The sequence below is a fragment of the Pezoporus occidentalis genome, unplaced genomic scaffold (genome assembly GCF_034315485.1).
Source record: "Pezoporus occidentalis ecotype Australia unplaced genomic scaffold, CSIRO_AGI_Poc_V1 ctg92, whole genome shotgun sequence".
In the NCBI taxonomy this organism is placed as follows: Eukaryota; Metazoa; Chordata; class Aves; order Psittaciformes; family Psittacidae; genus Pezoporus; species Pezoporus occidentalis.
Window position 1 is genome coordinate 2,998,485 of NW_026916284.1, and position 16,543 is coordinate 3,015,027.

At 43.7% G+C, this 16,543-nt stretch overlaps 1 long non-coding RNA gene across 1 annotated transcript in view; it reads left to right on the forward strand.

Moving 5' to 3' along the window:
• Positions 1 to 4,121: 4,121 nt before the first annotated feature.
• LOC134156951 (uncharacterized) overlaps positions 4,122 to 16,543 on the forward strand; it is a 90,704-nt gene continuing 78,282 nt past the window's right edge. The window contains exons 1-2 of the long non-coding RNA XR_009962141.1: positions 4,122 to 4,226; positions 14,971 to 15,068. This is a non-coding gene — a long non-coding RNA (uncharacterized LOC134156951). The remainder of the gene's footprint in view (positions 4,227 to 14,970; positions 15,069 to 16,543) is intronic.

Genomic DNA, 16,543 nt, shown 5'->3' on the forward strand with positions numbered 1-16,543 from the left:
TAGAAGTTTAGGAAAGAATCATTCAGCCTTCGTAAGTAGTAGGTTACCGCTCATTCTTGCAGTGAATGAAATCCAGCTGAACAGATGCTGAATTTATCAGGAAGATTTTGCTCTACCAGTAAGCAGGTTCAACTGGGAACTGCACTATTGGTGCTAATAGTGGCATCTCTTTGATACTCTTTCCTATGTAGCTGGGCTGTTCTGCTCACTTGTTACAACCACATTTATGTTAGTATTGGATTGCTTCTGACATGAAGTCCTCACTGGGGACAAGAGCATATTCTCTTGTCCAGCTCTTTTGACTGCTCAGGAGGTGTGAGATCACTCCATGTGGACTTGATTCAGCATTAATTTCTTTTTTTTGTGATATTTTTCCTCAGAAGCATTTCAGAAGCGGTGATTTAGGTGCTGCTGCATGGGTTTCTTCCCTAAAATGTGCTCCCAGGGCTATGGCAAGGGGGACAGCAAACAGGCCATACACAAAATGCCTGTGAACGTCAGTCATGATCCCACTTCCCTCACTTAGCCTCTGAAGCTCAAGTTCTTGCAGGGGTTCTGTAGCACAGAATGGCTCATCTTCCCCCAGATAGATCAGAAGATCCTGTTTCAACCTGTCCTTCAGAGCTGCACATTTCTGACAGAGCTATGTGCAAGATTTTTAGCCTCAGTGAATCTAGCCAAGACTGTTCCTTGAGGTTACAGGCAGTTTTCAGTAACAGGGAGCCACGAAGAAAATACAATGGTAACAAGTGAAATTAACATGTGGGGTTTAATTTAGCTGTTGCTAAAACCTAATTCAGGAGGCAGGGTGTCTCAGATTAAATTAGCATCCACAGTTTTCCTGTGCTGGCAGTGAGCTGGGCTGTGGGAGGGTGACATGTTGATCCTGACCTCTGCCATCTCCTTGTGTGATGCTGACTTAACCTATGAGCCTGGTTTGTCTCATCTCCCCAGTACATGTGCTCTTCATAGTAGGGATAATCACACACGTTCTTAGCTTCTCTAAGAAGCAATTCCCCACTTCCTCCTGCTGTGCCTCACGAGTAGTCTCTCATGGCAAGGCCAAATAACCAAGAGCTGAGCTCAAAAGCAGTGTTCTAGGACCTCCAGAGGTCTCCGAGAGAACTATGAGAGTCTGAGTTACAGGACCACATGTCTTCTGCTCTCTGTAGTGCTGCCAGATCGGTCTCGGAGCCCTCAGTCCTCCGATTTGAGCCTAGGCTGCGGCACAGGGAGGGGGTCCCAGTCACCAGAGAACATGTAGGACAGAAACCGACAGGCTCTCTGCAGTGTTCTCTTCAGAGCTGATTCTCAGGAAAGGCAGAGCTCACTGCTCAGCCCACTGTTAATGCCCCATAACTCCCCGTGACCCCCTTTACCCCCGTTATCCCCCTTTACTCCCCCGTTACCTCCCGTTACTCCATCTCCGCAGCGCGCACCGGCTCGCGACACCCGCGGACCTTGCGTGCGGCAGCGCCCTCTGCTGGCGCCGCGGCGCTTGGCGGGTCGGGGAACGGGAACAGGGGCGAGAGGAAAGGAGGAGTCCCGAGGGACGGGACGTGAGGTCTGGAGCATTCGTGGTGTCCTGTGGTGGGGGTTTACACGGCAACAGCGGCCTCGGGAGGCTGCTGCTACAACTGCCTGACAGGAGGATGGAGCCAGGAGGGGCTGGGCTCTGCTCCCAAGGAACGACGGATGGGACAAGAGGAAACAGCCTCAAGCTGCACCAGGGCAGGTTTAGATGGAGCTGAGGAACAATTCCTGCCCCAGACGGTGCTCAGGCATTGGAAGAGGCTGCCCATGGCAGAGCTGGAGTCACCGTCCCTGCAAGTGTTCACGCACCGTGGAGATGAGGCCTCAGTGCCACGGGTTGGTGGTGGCCTTGGCAGTGCTGGGGAATGGTTGGACTGGATGAGCTTAAAGGTCTTTTCCAACCTGGTTGATTCTATGATTCTGTGATCTCCACCTCAAATCCAGGGGATGCCATCCAGTGCCTACGCAGCCCTGCCATTTATTTATAATAGTGTCTGTGCTCTCCAGGTTTCCCACCCATTAAGAGATTTTTGAGGAAAACTACAAAGCTGATTCATATTTTCATTCAGAGGCTGTTGCAGAACAAATCAGTGTAACTAAGGAAAGGATTAGTAATATTCTCGTCAATACAATTACCAAATGGTGAAGGAAACATTCAGTTGATGGACAATTCGCAACATTGTTTCACGAGCTGTGCCAGTCACATTTGCTATGAAGGTGGACATTTTACTGTCATCTTGAGGACATCCAGCTTCAAAATCCAGGGGTTGTATTGATTTGTATATTAAAGAGCCTTCTGTTACCAAAGTGGCCTGTCCTACAGGTTCTAACATAGTACGTTTCAGCTGGAACAAGCATGTAGACATTTGTAACAGCTCTCTAATGTGGAAATGTCTTTGCAGTTACATTTACAATTATGCAGATCCTGGGGCAAAGACCATTTGGTTTTGTTATTTTCTCATCACAGACCATGCTGGGAAACTTTTGAAAGAAGTGTTAATCCCACTGTAGCACTAGATCCTGCTCAACATCTGGTATTACTTTAATTTGTAATGACAGATGGGTAAGAAACTATCCTTACTTGAGCAAGTGCTGTTTCTTTTCAATTAGAGAAGAAAGCCTGAGTTTCCAATCCCATAAAGATCGTCCCTAAACTGACTTCAGAATTAAAACATTAAACATGTATCCCCACAGGCCTGAATTTTACTGTTCCCCTTCCAGGTCTGGCCTATTCTTCTGTTTTTCATCATCTTCCAAACTGTTCTCTGCTAACCCACTGAACCTGGGGACATTAGGAGGGCACAATATTGTTTCTTTCTGCTGTTCAGCTGTTTCCTTGTGTTTTACAAGCACACTCCCACAATTATCCTGGTTTCATGCTTTGTGAACAGCAAAACTTTCATATGCTATTTACCTCTGCAGAGGATTGTTCAGGTTTCATAGAATGATAAAACTGAATCACAGTTTGTGTTGGAAGGGACCTTAAAGCTCATCCAGTCCCAACCCCTGCCATGGGCAGAGACACCTTCCACTAGAGCAGCTTGCTCCAAGCCCCTGTGTCCAACCTGGCCTTGAGCACTGCCAGGGATGGGGCAGCCACAGCTTCTCTGGGCACCCTGTGCCAGCGCCTCAGCACCCTCACAGGGAAGGACTTGTGCCTAAGAGCTCATCTCAGTCTCCCCTCTGTCAGCTTAAACCATTCCCTCTTGGCCTATTTGTTTCCTGTTTCTCAGCTCTTTCTGTGCATGCTAGGCTCGAACCCCCTGTTCAGGGTCCAAAATAGCCCTTCAGAGAAGCACAGGGCAGGGAATGAGGAGGAGCTCCCTTAAAAAAAAATCTTATTTCTGGTCTTAAACGTGTAATTTACATAGAATTACAATTGACTTGAAATTCCAAGCAAACAGCCCCAAAACTATACTGGACTCGCATTCTGACTGGGACAATGAAACTTGCATCATACCCTTGGCATCTGTGTTGCTCTTTCCATTTCCAGTAATTGCTGGAATGTTAGACCTGGCAGCACTGCCTCTGTCTCAGAACAGCTCAGGAACCACTCCATGGACTACAAGGGGGGGGTCAGAGGGACTGTGCTTCTCCCACTGTGTGAGCAATTAGTCTGCTCCTTTGTTTCCTTCCACGCTTTTTAGTTCTCTCAAATGTACTTATTTCTTTGCATAAGGAACTTGCAGGTACATCAGTCTGCAAAGCTAGTATGAGGCTGTTGAGAGCTGTGGTTGGATCCCCTGACAACCTGGTTTTCTCTTTTTAGAAGTGTCCAGAATTTGTTGTGCTTCAAATGCTGGCCTAGCTTTGAAAGCTGCTTTTCAGTAAAAGCATTGCAAGTCTGTAAGATCACAGAATCCTGTAAAAGCACTCCAAATTCTATAGCAATGATCCTGATATTATTTCCAGCACCTCCCCTAAGTAGCCAAAATAGGAGTGAGGGTAGAAAACACCTTGTTTTCTTTTCTCTCTAGTAAGATGCTCTCAGTTCCAGTTTGGCTGTTTGAGCCCCCTCCTTGCTCTCTGCTAAATAAGAGGCATTATTCCAATTGCCAGTTAACATACTCTCTTTACAGATTGCTTCTCCTCTTTGAGCCTGATTTCTCTCTGATTTCAGTTATAGAATTTGTACACTTCCACTTTGGTTCAACAGCTCTTCCTGCTATGGGCAGCTCCTCTTCAAGGTGTAGGTGAGTGGGGCTTAATGTTTATCCAAGTAACTGGTGTGTGAGTTCAGTGAACTCACAGTTTTGAAGTTGACATTATCTGCAGGCTCATCTGAACAGTCACAGCTTGCAGAGCCTCTTAGGTGTGACCGCATGTGTTCTGAAGGAACATTTCCACTAGATTTTCCCCAGCCAAAGGAAGAACAGAAATAAGGTTCCATGCAAGAGCTGAACAATCTGCTCTGAGCTTTAACTTAAAACAATGTGTTCCCCTCCAGAAAATCAAAGGAGACAAACATGCCATGGAATCGTGGAATCCCAGACTGCTTTGGGTTGGAAGGGACTTTAAAGCTCATCCAGCTCCAACCCCTGCCATGGGCAGGGACACCTCCCACTAGAGCAGCTTGCTCCAAGCCCCTGTGTCCACCCTGGCCTTGAACACTGCCAGGGATGGGGCAGCCTCAGCTTCTCTGGACACCCTGTGCCAGCGCCTCAGCACCCTCACAGGGAAGAGCTTCTGCCTTATTTCTGAATCTCTCCTGTTTCAGTTTCAACCCATCACCCCTTGTCCTGTCGCTACAGTCCCTGATGAAGAGTCCCTCTCCAGCATCCTTGTAGCCCCCTTCAAACACTGGAATCTGCTCTGAGGTCTCCATGCAGCTTCTCTTCTCCAGGCTGAACAGCCCCAGTGTTCTCAGCCTTTGTATGGGAGGTGCTCCAGCCCCTGATCACGCTCATGGCCTTCCCCTGGAATTTCTCCAACTGTTCCATGTGTATGTTAACATATGGAATGGAAGCTGGAGTTGGCTTGCATGTTTGTGAAGGGCCCCTTTCACGCATTTTTGCCATAGCAACCTCCAGTTTTCAGAATTGGAGTGTTTCATCGACTTGGGATGGAACAAAGTACTTCCCAGAAAGGAAGCTTTGTCCCTGGTTAATGTTGCCCCTGGGCAAGAAGAGCCTGTTACAAAAAGCAGGTTGAATCGTTTCTGCTACCCATTAAGCAGAAGCATATTCTGGGCAGTTGAAGTTGATAGTCCATGAACTATCTATGATAAAATGTAATGAATGCCCATGAAATGCTTTAATTTGGCTTAATTTCCCTGGAAAGATTAGAAAAGCATGGATGTGCTTTGTTTCCCAGGAAACCTGGGCTAGAGGGGAATAACATTATCTGTCAAACTATGAAAAATACTATGGAAAATGGGTTATCAAAGTGTTGCTCAAGGTTTAATTACAGGAATTCCTCTGCTATATAGAATGACTCCAGTCGTTTTGAGCTAATCTTGCTGGTTGGGTCAGCATGGAAAATGAGGTATGGAATTGGTTCTAGGATGAGTCAGAGGGGGTCTGGAACAGCTGGACAGGGATGAAATTGTTTGGCTTAGGGCTAGGAGACTCTACTGTGGATTGCAGTGTGAACAGCTATGGAGTATGAGCATTTAGAGCACAGAAGTGAATGGTGTTTGCCTCTGCACAGCCTGGTTCCATGTTATTGAATGTACATTCCTTTTCTCCCATGCTTAAAACACAACCCCCTTATACGGCTTGAGAAACATCCTTGCAATAATAGTGTGAGATAACTGTGTCTTTACATGGCCTTTCTGTCCTTTAAAACTGACAGTTTGCAGGACCTATGTCATATTACAGTGCAAGCTTTAAACACAAAGCAAAACATGGGTTGAAAAGGGCATCTGTAGGTGAGTCTTTAATGGGTCTTGATTTAAAGAGGTGAGATGCTCTCCCTGAAGCACAACATATTCTGGCACTGCCCACCTGTTCCTTAACTCTTTCATATGTGATTCCTAGACTCCATGTTTTCTTTGGAGACTTCTTGTGTGCTTTTTCACATTGTAACTGTTGTGGAACTGAAGGACATTTCTTCAATGAAATCATTATTCAGTGAGGAGCCCATCTTCATCTTCATGATGCTGCTCTGCAATGGAAAACGTGCTGATCTGAAGTATAAACACTTTTTTTTCCTTGACATAAAAGGAGAGGATCCAAATGCATGTTTTGGTTTGGAGTATGTTCACTTATACATGGAATGTTAAAAAATACTTGTGCCTTAGCATTCCTTCTGCCACCAATGCCCGATTCAACCTGAGCTCTATCCCTCCAAAACCAAACCATGCACCACTTTTTGCTTTGAAACTAAAACCACCACAAGGTAGAAAGCAGTAACCTTGCTGTATACACTACTGGATGAAGGATAGTGATAGATCCTTACCTGTACATCTCATTATAAATCAGATCTTACTTTTCCAAAACTAGAATATCCTGAACTGCATTCTCGTAGTGGCAAATTCAGGTAATATTCAGAAAATGTAAAGAATATGACCGAAGCATCAAGCCTTAAAAATGCGTTTTAAATAAAATGTGATTCTGCCCATGGTGGAGAATATAAGTACAGAGTAGAGCAGGAGGGATAGCACAGGATTCAGTGCTGTCCTTTACAGACTGCACGTTCTTCTTGGACTACACACTTGCATGTGTATTTTGTCCTGTATTTACAGACTTCTCTGTGTGAAGGACTGACATTACAACCCTCATTCTTACAGACTGAATGCCTTATGGTGCTGCCAGTGCTCCCTGGTCCACTTGACACATGAAGAGGCTGATTTCCACAGCTGCTGGCTTCTGTGTGTTCATTTATTCTGGGCTCAGGGTGCTTTCACATGTCATGTATCATGAGTGTGAGGCCCAGCATGAAAGTGGAGACTTTCTGCAGAGACTGAGCTACTGGAGTGATCCCAGAACCCTAAGTTCTTGAGTACTTGTCCTAACTCAGCCTGGTGGTTTACACCCATGTAAATCTGTTCTCCTTAGGAAACTAAAATCTAAGACATAGAAAAGAGTCTCAGAGTGACTTCTTTTATACTGGTCTGTGACTGTTCATTAGAGAAAGCCTATGAAAAGCTCTGCTAATCTCTGGGCTATAAGCCAGGATCTAGGGGAGGGTGTGCAGTTCTCTGCCTGGAAAGTAATAGTGTTCCTGTACTGTCTTTCCACAGCAGAGATTCAGGGTACTATGCAGTCCTGCAAGCATTGCAGCCATTCCAGGAATACTTCTGGGGCAATTGCTTGAGGGCACATGTAATTTCACCCAATCAGCACGGAGGTCCCAAAGGTCCTCACTCACAGTCTGCATCACAGGATGGAACATGCTGTTGCTTCTGTCTTGATTTGAAAATTAGTTGAGCCAAGTAGGAAAAGGAAACTGTTCCAAAGGGCACTTGAAAACAGAAAGTCACTTAAATTCAAAGCGTATGCCTTGGGATCAAGGAAGTTTACTAGACAGGTTTTAAACTACACATTCTTGTGGTCCTTCAAAAATGCATCAAGACTGGAATGTGAAATGAGAGAACCCAGTGGTGAAACGTGCCACGTATTTTCTGCGTTTCACTTTACTGACAGAAGGGACACTGGTGATTTGTAACATGATGAGAAATAACAGTTCCACCAGTGAGTTCTGTATATTGGGTCAGCTCCTGGTGACTGAATGAGCAATGTACTACCTGGTGTGCTCCCACCAACAGATTCTGGCTTCAGATATACCTTGAGCTGTCATGATCATTCCAGCAACATAAGATGAAGACTGTAAGCAGCAGGGATTGAGTAGCATTTTCATCTCATTATGGTGGAGAATGGGGTAGCCCAGCAGACATCACAAGTCCTTAAAGGGTGGTGAGGTGGTGGCACGGGGTGGCCAGAGAAGCTGTGGCTGCCCCATCCCTGGCAGTGTTCAAGGTCAGGCTGGACGGGGCTTGGAGCAACCTGCTCTAGTGGAAGGTGTCCCTGCCTGTGCCAGGCGGTTGGAACCGGATGAGCTTTAAGGTCCTTTCCAGCCCAAACCATTCCCTGATTCTGTGGGAGGGGAAGGTATCATTGCAAATGCCATAGTGGGACACAGACGCATGCACAGCATGAAAATGGAGCATATGCAGAAGCTTAAGGCAAAGAAGGTATAGAAGGATAAGAAGACATGAAACAGAATTTGCAGGAAATCTGCTGATGCAGTCACACTGTGATGCCGTGTGTGTGCCACAAGAGAACAGTTCTGTCAGGGAGAGCTGCTGGGCCAAGCCACAGCTGCTGCTGCTGGAGGAAAGTTGCCAGTGTTTTAAATAGACTCCTACATTTTCCGACGTCTTAGAAGTAATAGAAAAGGCCACTAAGAATGGAATAGGATGGAGTGCTGGAAAAACGGTGAAAAAGGTACTGGACTTGCATTACTGTTTGTAGTGGAGATTTTCAGAGATCCAGTTCTAGTGTTTGAATTTGTTTGTGTAAAAATGAGCCAAATGACAGCACTGTTCCTTTGAAATCATTCCACAGCTGGATGGTTTGAGCTGTCCTTTATTTCCATTCTTCTCACTCTACATTTTCTTTTCCTGTTTTTCTTAAACATTACTGTATTTCAGAGACTAATACTAGGGAAGTATTCCCTTCCTTCTCACACTTCCATCTCAAGCTCTTTCCTTAAGCATTTACTGGCAGCTACCGATAGAAGTAGATGGGCCATTGGTATGGCCAGAACATATCTTTGTGTATATGGCACTTCTTTTAAGTCCGTTATGAGAATTTCACTACTCTGCAAGATGTCTGATGCAATGATATTAATGCACAGCCTGCACAATTCCCATTTCTACCTTCACTTTGGAAAACCCAAACCTGTTGGTGCTGAGTCTGTCAGCTTTCATGGTGTGTGAACTAGTAAACAAGTATATCATCTTAAACACGGAGCTAATTTCAAGGACTGTGCACCCCAGCCAGGAAAGCATCAGGACACGTGCTCTGGGATGATCTCAGCATCTTCGTTATTCAGACTGTGAGCTGTGTAAAAAAGACCAAATTTCTTAGGGTTGAATCAGCCAGGAAAGGAATTCACAGAAGAGTAAGAATCACTCGAGCATTTCAGAGAATTGTTACTGTGGCCAAAAAGCTATAAAATGTAGTAGAAAGAAAAAAATAATTAAACTTACTTTGATAAATCTGTATGAAAAGTTTGGACATACAAGAAACTGAAAGGGTAAGAAGTATAGAAGCACAGAATGGTTTGGGTTGGGAGGGATCTTCAAAGCTCATCTAATCCAACCCCCCTGCAATGAGCAGGGGCATCTTCATCTAGATCAGGTTGCCCAGAGCCACATCCAGGAGACATTCAATCCAGAACCTGGGCTTGAGTGTCTCCAGGGATGGCGTATCAACCACCTCTCTGGGCAGCCTGGGCCAGGATTTCATAGTAGAAGGACCATATTTAAGGACCATTCCGGTCCTTAAATATATTTTTTATAGTATATATATTACACATATAATTATATATAATATGTATTTTTTTATAGTAGAAGGACCATAATATTTTTCCAGAATGGTGATGTTCTAAACCAATCTATATCAAGAAAGAGAATCCAACAGCAGCATTACTTCATAAACAGATAGAACAGGTATGCAAAACCCAGTCATGTGCAGTAACTTTTGCTGTTCTGCATGTTGGGGTAATGCAGGTACAGACATGCCTGTGAAATGACTAACTATCAAACAATGGATGTATAAAATAATACAATCTCCATCAATTTTTCAGTCTGTGAAAATATTTTTCAGAGGGACTTATGTCCTAAAGTTCTATGGACTTCTAAGAATGTTTTAAACCAAATATAAATCCTCTCATGTAGTCCCACAGAACTGGGGAAAGCATGGACTAGGTATTCTGAAACCACACTAGAGGGCACTTGAGCTGTTTCTTGGAGACTAGGTAAAGGCTATAGTAGTAGGATGCCTACTCAGGAGCAGCAGTGGACAGAATTGAACAGGGGAATTGTAGGAATTATCAGCATTTTCCTCAGGAGCAGCTCTGGGGGAGTAGGTCTGAATTTCTAGGTATAAATTTGGCTTTTAAGTAGTGTAAGTAATTAGGATGAAATAATTTAAAGATTGCTACAGTAGTGTTTTGTCTTTGTACATAGATCAACCACAGAAATGTGAGGTATTTGGGGAGTTTAGAAGAAAATCTAGTCTCAAATAGAGCTAATATCCAAAGAGTTGAGCTGCTCTTTGGAGTCTGCTCTCACTGTATTGCTCTTGCTCCAGTTCTGTCCCCTCCCCAAGTACAGTGTGATGCCCTAAAATGATTGGTTTTATGGAAATTCCAAACCCCTTTCTCCTATGGAGCCAGGCTGAGAGAGCTGGGCTGGTTCAGCCTGGAGAAGAGAAGGCTCTGGGGAAACCTCAGAGCATCTCCAGTGCCTAAAGGGGCTACAAGAAACTTGGAGAAGGGCTTTGGATAAGGGCTTATAGGGACAGGCCAAGGGGGAATGGCTTTAACCTGCCTGAACAGTGGAGATTGAGATGAGCTCTTAGGCGGAAGTTCTGTACTATAAGGATTTGAGATTTTGATTGTATCATGACCCAAGTGTTCATTGTTCTTTGGGAGCACACAATGAAAACAAGGTCTTTGAGCTTAATTACTGGCCGTCTTTGAGAATCAACAACCCTAGGCTGAAGTGCTCTGAACTCATAAGTCAGATCATGATTTATCCACGTAGCCTTCTTAAAAATAGTTTTTTCATATTTAGTGTTTATGGAGATAACGATTTTGAGCTTTCCTCTGTAATCCAATGTTTCCCTTGTTCACCAAGACAAAAAAAAAAAAAAAGATGTGATCATAAAATTCCATGAATTAAAAAGCAGGATCCCCTGTGTATGAATACACCGTGCCACTGATGGTACTATGGGCTTTCAACTTGCCAGCAGCAGCCAGGGACTAACAGCACCCATTAGTTCCCCCTATTTTACACACCCTCAAGTTAACCTGTTCACTGTCTGCAGTTTTATTGACTGAGCAACTATAGAAAGTGAGCTTTATCTCTCTGAGATCGAGGCCTCCGTTAGCATCTGGACCCACCACTTTGAGGCTGAGGTCCTGGAGCTCAGCCCCGGAGCAGGGTGGTTCCTTCAGCATTTACTCTCTGCTTGTTCATAGAATCCGTTGTTAGCAGAGGCTAATTCCAGATGTTGTTGCACAGCACAACTGGAAAAGCACTTCCAGCAGATGACTGTAATGTATTTGTAAATCAAACTTTGCTGGGGAATTGGCAGCTGTCTCCAAAACAGGCTTTTATTTGACTGGCTGAGTTTCAAACAGTGCTTATGCCCTGACACCAGATACAACTGAACTCCAGTTCATGGTGTCTTCTCTCACAGATGTCAGTGAAATGATGCTGCAAGCTACAGTGAGTTAATGCTCACTATGGTTTTGCATTATTGTATTGCATTATTGTGTAACTGCACAACTTCATCTGCTTAGAAGATGGAGCTTAAGACTGAAGAGCATTTGCCTATCTAGGAGGAGCTTTCTGTGTCTGGACTAAGAAGGAATCCCCTTCCTTCTGCTGAGTGGAGTTTTTTAAATATACATGTGCACTTTAAAGCAAAAACGTGACTTGGAGTTTGTGGTGAAGTTCCTCCTGTCTTAATATTTTGGGGTAGAATGGAGAACAGAAATGGAAGTTTAGTGAAATTCTGGGGTGCTGAATTGCACTTCCAAGATGATCCTTAAGTTAGTTGTACTTAAGCCGTTTAATAGCACAGCTTCTTTTGGGCTTCCTGTGCTGCTGCATGGGTGGCCTGCTGCTGTCTGCAGTGTGGAACATGAGCTTTCTTAGACAAACAGCTGAAATTGGCATCAGGGAAGGCATAGAATGTGGAAAGAAAAAGAGAAGTGAGGAAGAATAACAGAACAATGGAAGTAAGTATTAGAATGACCAAAACTGCTGGGTTGCACATGCAGTTGGGAGATGAATTTGACACAAAGGAAGGAACTAGTGCAAAAACTTCTTTGGAAGATAAGAAACACAAACAGTTCTTTACAGAGCTCTTAACGTAGGAGTCCTTCCAGTTGTTGAGGTCAAACATAGAGGAGACTGACTATGAGGAGCCTTAGGATGTGTGGAACTGTCAGCTTTCCAGCTACATTACAGAGTAGTGCTCTGTTTGTGGAAAAGCATGCAGAAAGAAAACCTCCTGACACCACCATGTGAGAGCATCTGGTTTGATTTGGACAAGAGGTAATTAGAACAAATGGGCAGAGATGGGAGCAGATCTGGTTTCCAAATTGTAACCTGTTACAAAGAATTAGCATTTCAGGTTTTGTCTAAGCTATATAGCTGAAGAAAAGACAAATGTGACCAAAGATCTGTGACAAGTTACTGGAAAATGAGGGGTTTTCCTTGAATGTTTTCAGTAAAATAACCTGCATCAGTTACTTGCGCTTCTTGGCACATACAAGGATGTATCAAGTGAAGTTACTGGGGTAGATGGCAGTTAATGTGCTGTTGGCCAGTATTCTGTTGAACATAACGTGGGTACTACAATGGAAACTCTGTAAGCAATTTGTGAATGAGAACAGGCTGCAAAGAGCTGCCAGAATGGAGAAGGACAGAAGCAGGATTATAAATGACTGACAGAAAACCTCTAAAAGAGCAGCTATAACTTAAGAATGACATAAAAAATCATGCACTTTTGTAAGAATAAGCAACATCACACATGGAAGTAAATGGCAGGTAAGGTCCGTAGTGAAGAATCTGGGAGATGCTACAAGCTGAGCAGAGAAGGCTTTAGGGAAAGAGGCAAATATACTGTGTGTTATAGGCAGATATTTGTGAGGTGAACGTGACAGCACTCACACAGGCACTTCTGGATTGTGTTTCCCAAGAAAGGTGGGGATCTCTAGGGATCCATCCAGACCAACTTTGAGTTCTCTTACCCCTCTCTGAGTTGTAAACATAAGATAATGCCAGGATATCTCCTCATATGTCCTACATATGTGTCAAATCTTTCAACTATGAGCTTTGCAAACAAATATGGCAAAGAATAATATAAAAGTGCAGCCCAAATAGTGCAGTACCAGGCTCAGAAAGTAGACAAAAAAATATACAAGTGACAGAAGCAGGATGAGTACAGACACTTGCTTCTTCCTAGCACTGTGATCAGAATGCTGCTTTCTTTCTTTCTTTAGCTCTCTTGGTTTGGTTGCTCAGAAATGTAGGAAGTCTAAATCTGTTGGCTTCATTCTCATAGGTAGCAGTTGAATGCCTTTTAATTAGCTGTCTCCTGCATTTCCAGTCCAGGTAGAGAACTTTTCATGGATGCTTCAGAATGCTTTTGAAAACTGTCTGTGGTGCTTTTCAAAAGATGCTTGAGATCACAGCATTTCTCATGCTCCGTGTGTTGGCTTCTCTCTGCTTTTCATTCGTGACATTCATGGGTCCTTGAGAATTAAGCCCTTGTGGCTATTCAGCTGGAATTGAGATGTTAGGGGAGAATCGCTGTTCCTAAATCACTGAAGTGTCTTGACATCCACATTTCTGTTGGGCGTTTACGTGTCTGCCTGTTGTATACCTCAGAGGTATCCCTGGTGCACACAGCTGAGTCGATGGAGATCAGTCCTTGTTCTGACTCTGTGCTGTTTAATGCTGTTACGGGAAAGATGATGTTATTTTAGTGGTGCAGATGGGACTGTCCCCCAGCCCTTCCTGACCTGACTACATGACTGCCAGCTTGCCTTGTTCCTGCACAAGGAAGGACATGGTTATCCCATCAAAACAGTGCCTATTACTGCACATTTTGAATTCCTGTTCCTGACCAGTAGCTTGGCCATTTGGTTTTGGTGTCTCTGTAGTGAATTCTGGACCGAGTTCAGATATTTGAGGTACTTTGGTCCTTTGTTATTGGTGAAGCTGTTAACTAACATTTAAATGGGTTTCTGTTCGATGAACCTGACAATTTGCAGCTTCTCTATAATGATACTGTGTATAGCTAACTTTTTGAAGTAATATCATTTGGTTTTGAAGGTTTTCAGAATAACAAACCCCTCCTGTGTTTGCAGATGTTAGGGCTCTTTGCAAGAGTTGCAAACCATTTACTAAGGATATGGCCTCCAGTGTGGGCAGAGGTACAGTAAAAAGAACCATACGACTGAATTAAGATCCTGCAAGGAGGAAAAGGGCTGGAAGAAGTTCATGTCTCTGCACTGAGCTGTTAAAGTTGAACTTCCAAGTTTCTAATCAAAAGCTGAAAACAGATGGAAGTAAAATGTGACGAGTAATATGAAAAATATGTTGCAGGGAAGATCAAATGGAAGAAAGAAAATTAAAGTGTTCTCAACTGACTGCAGAGTTTCTTCAGAAGCTGCTTTAGAGGAGAGCAAGCCTATTGATGCTTCGCCTTTAGTTTGTGTCTAGATGCACACAGGTGAAACAAAGTAGAGCCTAAGGGAGGTGGGGTTATGCACTGCAGCATAGCTCCTGCCAGCACTGAATACCTCAGCTTTTCTGTGTTATTAAATTATATTTAGGAAACCAAGAGGCTTGCTGTGATTTCTGAGGGCTGTCATTGCAATTTCCAGCTGAAAAGACAAAGATTGAAAGCAAAGATCTCCTCTGCTGCTGAAGTTTTGTTCTTATTTCTTTCAATTCGAGGCAGTAGGATGACATCCGTGCCGTCATGTGGAAAAGCATGAGTTAGAAGGATTTGAAGTGTCATGATCCAAAGATCCACCAAGGAGAAGGGAAAATAATGAATTAATTCCCTCTAACAAGCAGAATGTGTCCTTATTCAGTGCACAGAAATACCATTCTTTCCTTCTTTGGGGAATACATGAGCAAGAAAATGAACTGGGAGACAATAACATAAGGGTGTTGTCAAAGTATTTAAAAAAATAGCTGCGACTTGTGCAGATGCCAAGTCTAACTTGCGCTGATTCTCTTAGGGATTTTTGTGGAGCAATTTCTGAATTCTATTAAGGTAACAAGCAAATCTCCTTTGGTGCTCTGGATCTGCACTGTGGGAAGTAAAGGTGATTTCTTGGTGAGTTTTCAAAGGCCAAGAATATGCGTGCTTTGAAATGCAAACTTAAATGTTACAGAGAAATTAAAAATGGTGAAATGTTAAGGGAAAGGAAAGGGGAATAAAAAGAGTAGACAGCAAAAGTGGAACCAAAGTGGAAATGTAAGAGTAATATAGTATCTTTTTTTTTTGGACAACACACCACAATATTGGGCAGTAGCAAGTTTCTTTGCTGCCTGCACACCTTGCATTCCGAGTCTGGGATAAGCCACAGCTTGTATCATAACAGCACCCAGGTCTGTGGTCTGTGGTGTCAGCAATGTGAATTGCTGAATGTCACTACTGTTTAAAACAGGAAAAGGCTGCCCTGTGAGATGAGCACACACCAGAGTTTGTTGATCTATGTTAGTGTTGTTAACATGTTGAGTGATACAGCTCAATGGCAGAAGTATCAAAGGTGTGACAGCATGTAAGGCCTGTGATGCATGATGATAATGCTATAGGATATATGCAGTCCATGGTAATGGATGATTATTTCAAATATGCCAACCATGGCAAGAATGATAGTAAGGGGTGGTATGTCCTTCTCTCTTAGCTAAGCGCATTCCATAGCACTTTGCCTGCTGCTACAGTAGGTTTGTGTCATGCAATTGAATGCATGTTGCTGTGTCTTGCATAATTCAGAGGGACTGAACTCTTTCCTCTGTTGAAGTGCGTTTGTCTTTCCCAGATCTGCATTTCCCACTCCTGGTAGCATGAGTGTATCCTCAAGCCCCAGAGGATGCATGTGACCAATAGCAACAGATGTGCTTGTCATAGAGATGCTGGGAGCATCTGCACTGTGTTCATCAGAGGCTGAAGGTATTACCTGGGTTGAATGTTACTCATAGCTTTACAACTGTGTGTTATACCAGACTCCCGTAGCATCCTGTTGTGCATCCCTGAAATACGTTTGTGTGGATGAGTAAGATCAACTCCTGGTAGTATATTGAGTACGTGTTAGTTTCCAAAGGTGCAAAAGCAGTCTTAGAGTGATGAGTGCATTCAAACATACCTGCCTCTGAAAAAGGAAAACAAATTATTAATGCTCTGGGAACAGACTTCTGTTCATATTCCTTTCATCTAATGCAGAAGAAGTAAGATGAGTTGGATAGCCATAGTGGAACCAACTGCCACACTAAACTCTCTTAAGTAGCAATTCAGCTTTAACTATTTTTACTAGAGTTAAGTGTTCAAAATAGGCCATCACAGTATTGCTGAGTCAGACTAACCAGTCTCAAGACCTCTTTGCAAGGTTCCTCTCACTTTTACTTCTTATGTCTTTGCATATAAGAGGACTGCCTGCTTCTTATAGAGATACTGTCTGTGTTTCCAGAGCTGCCATGGGATGCTGAGGGTTACCCCCTCAGGTAATGCTCCTTGTGATGATGTGGTCCAGTCCAGGAGGCTGACATGTTTCTTTGATTCATTTTTCATTCCTAGCTCCCTCTGTGTCT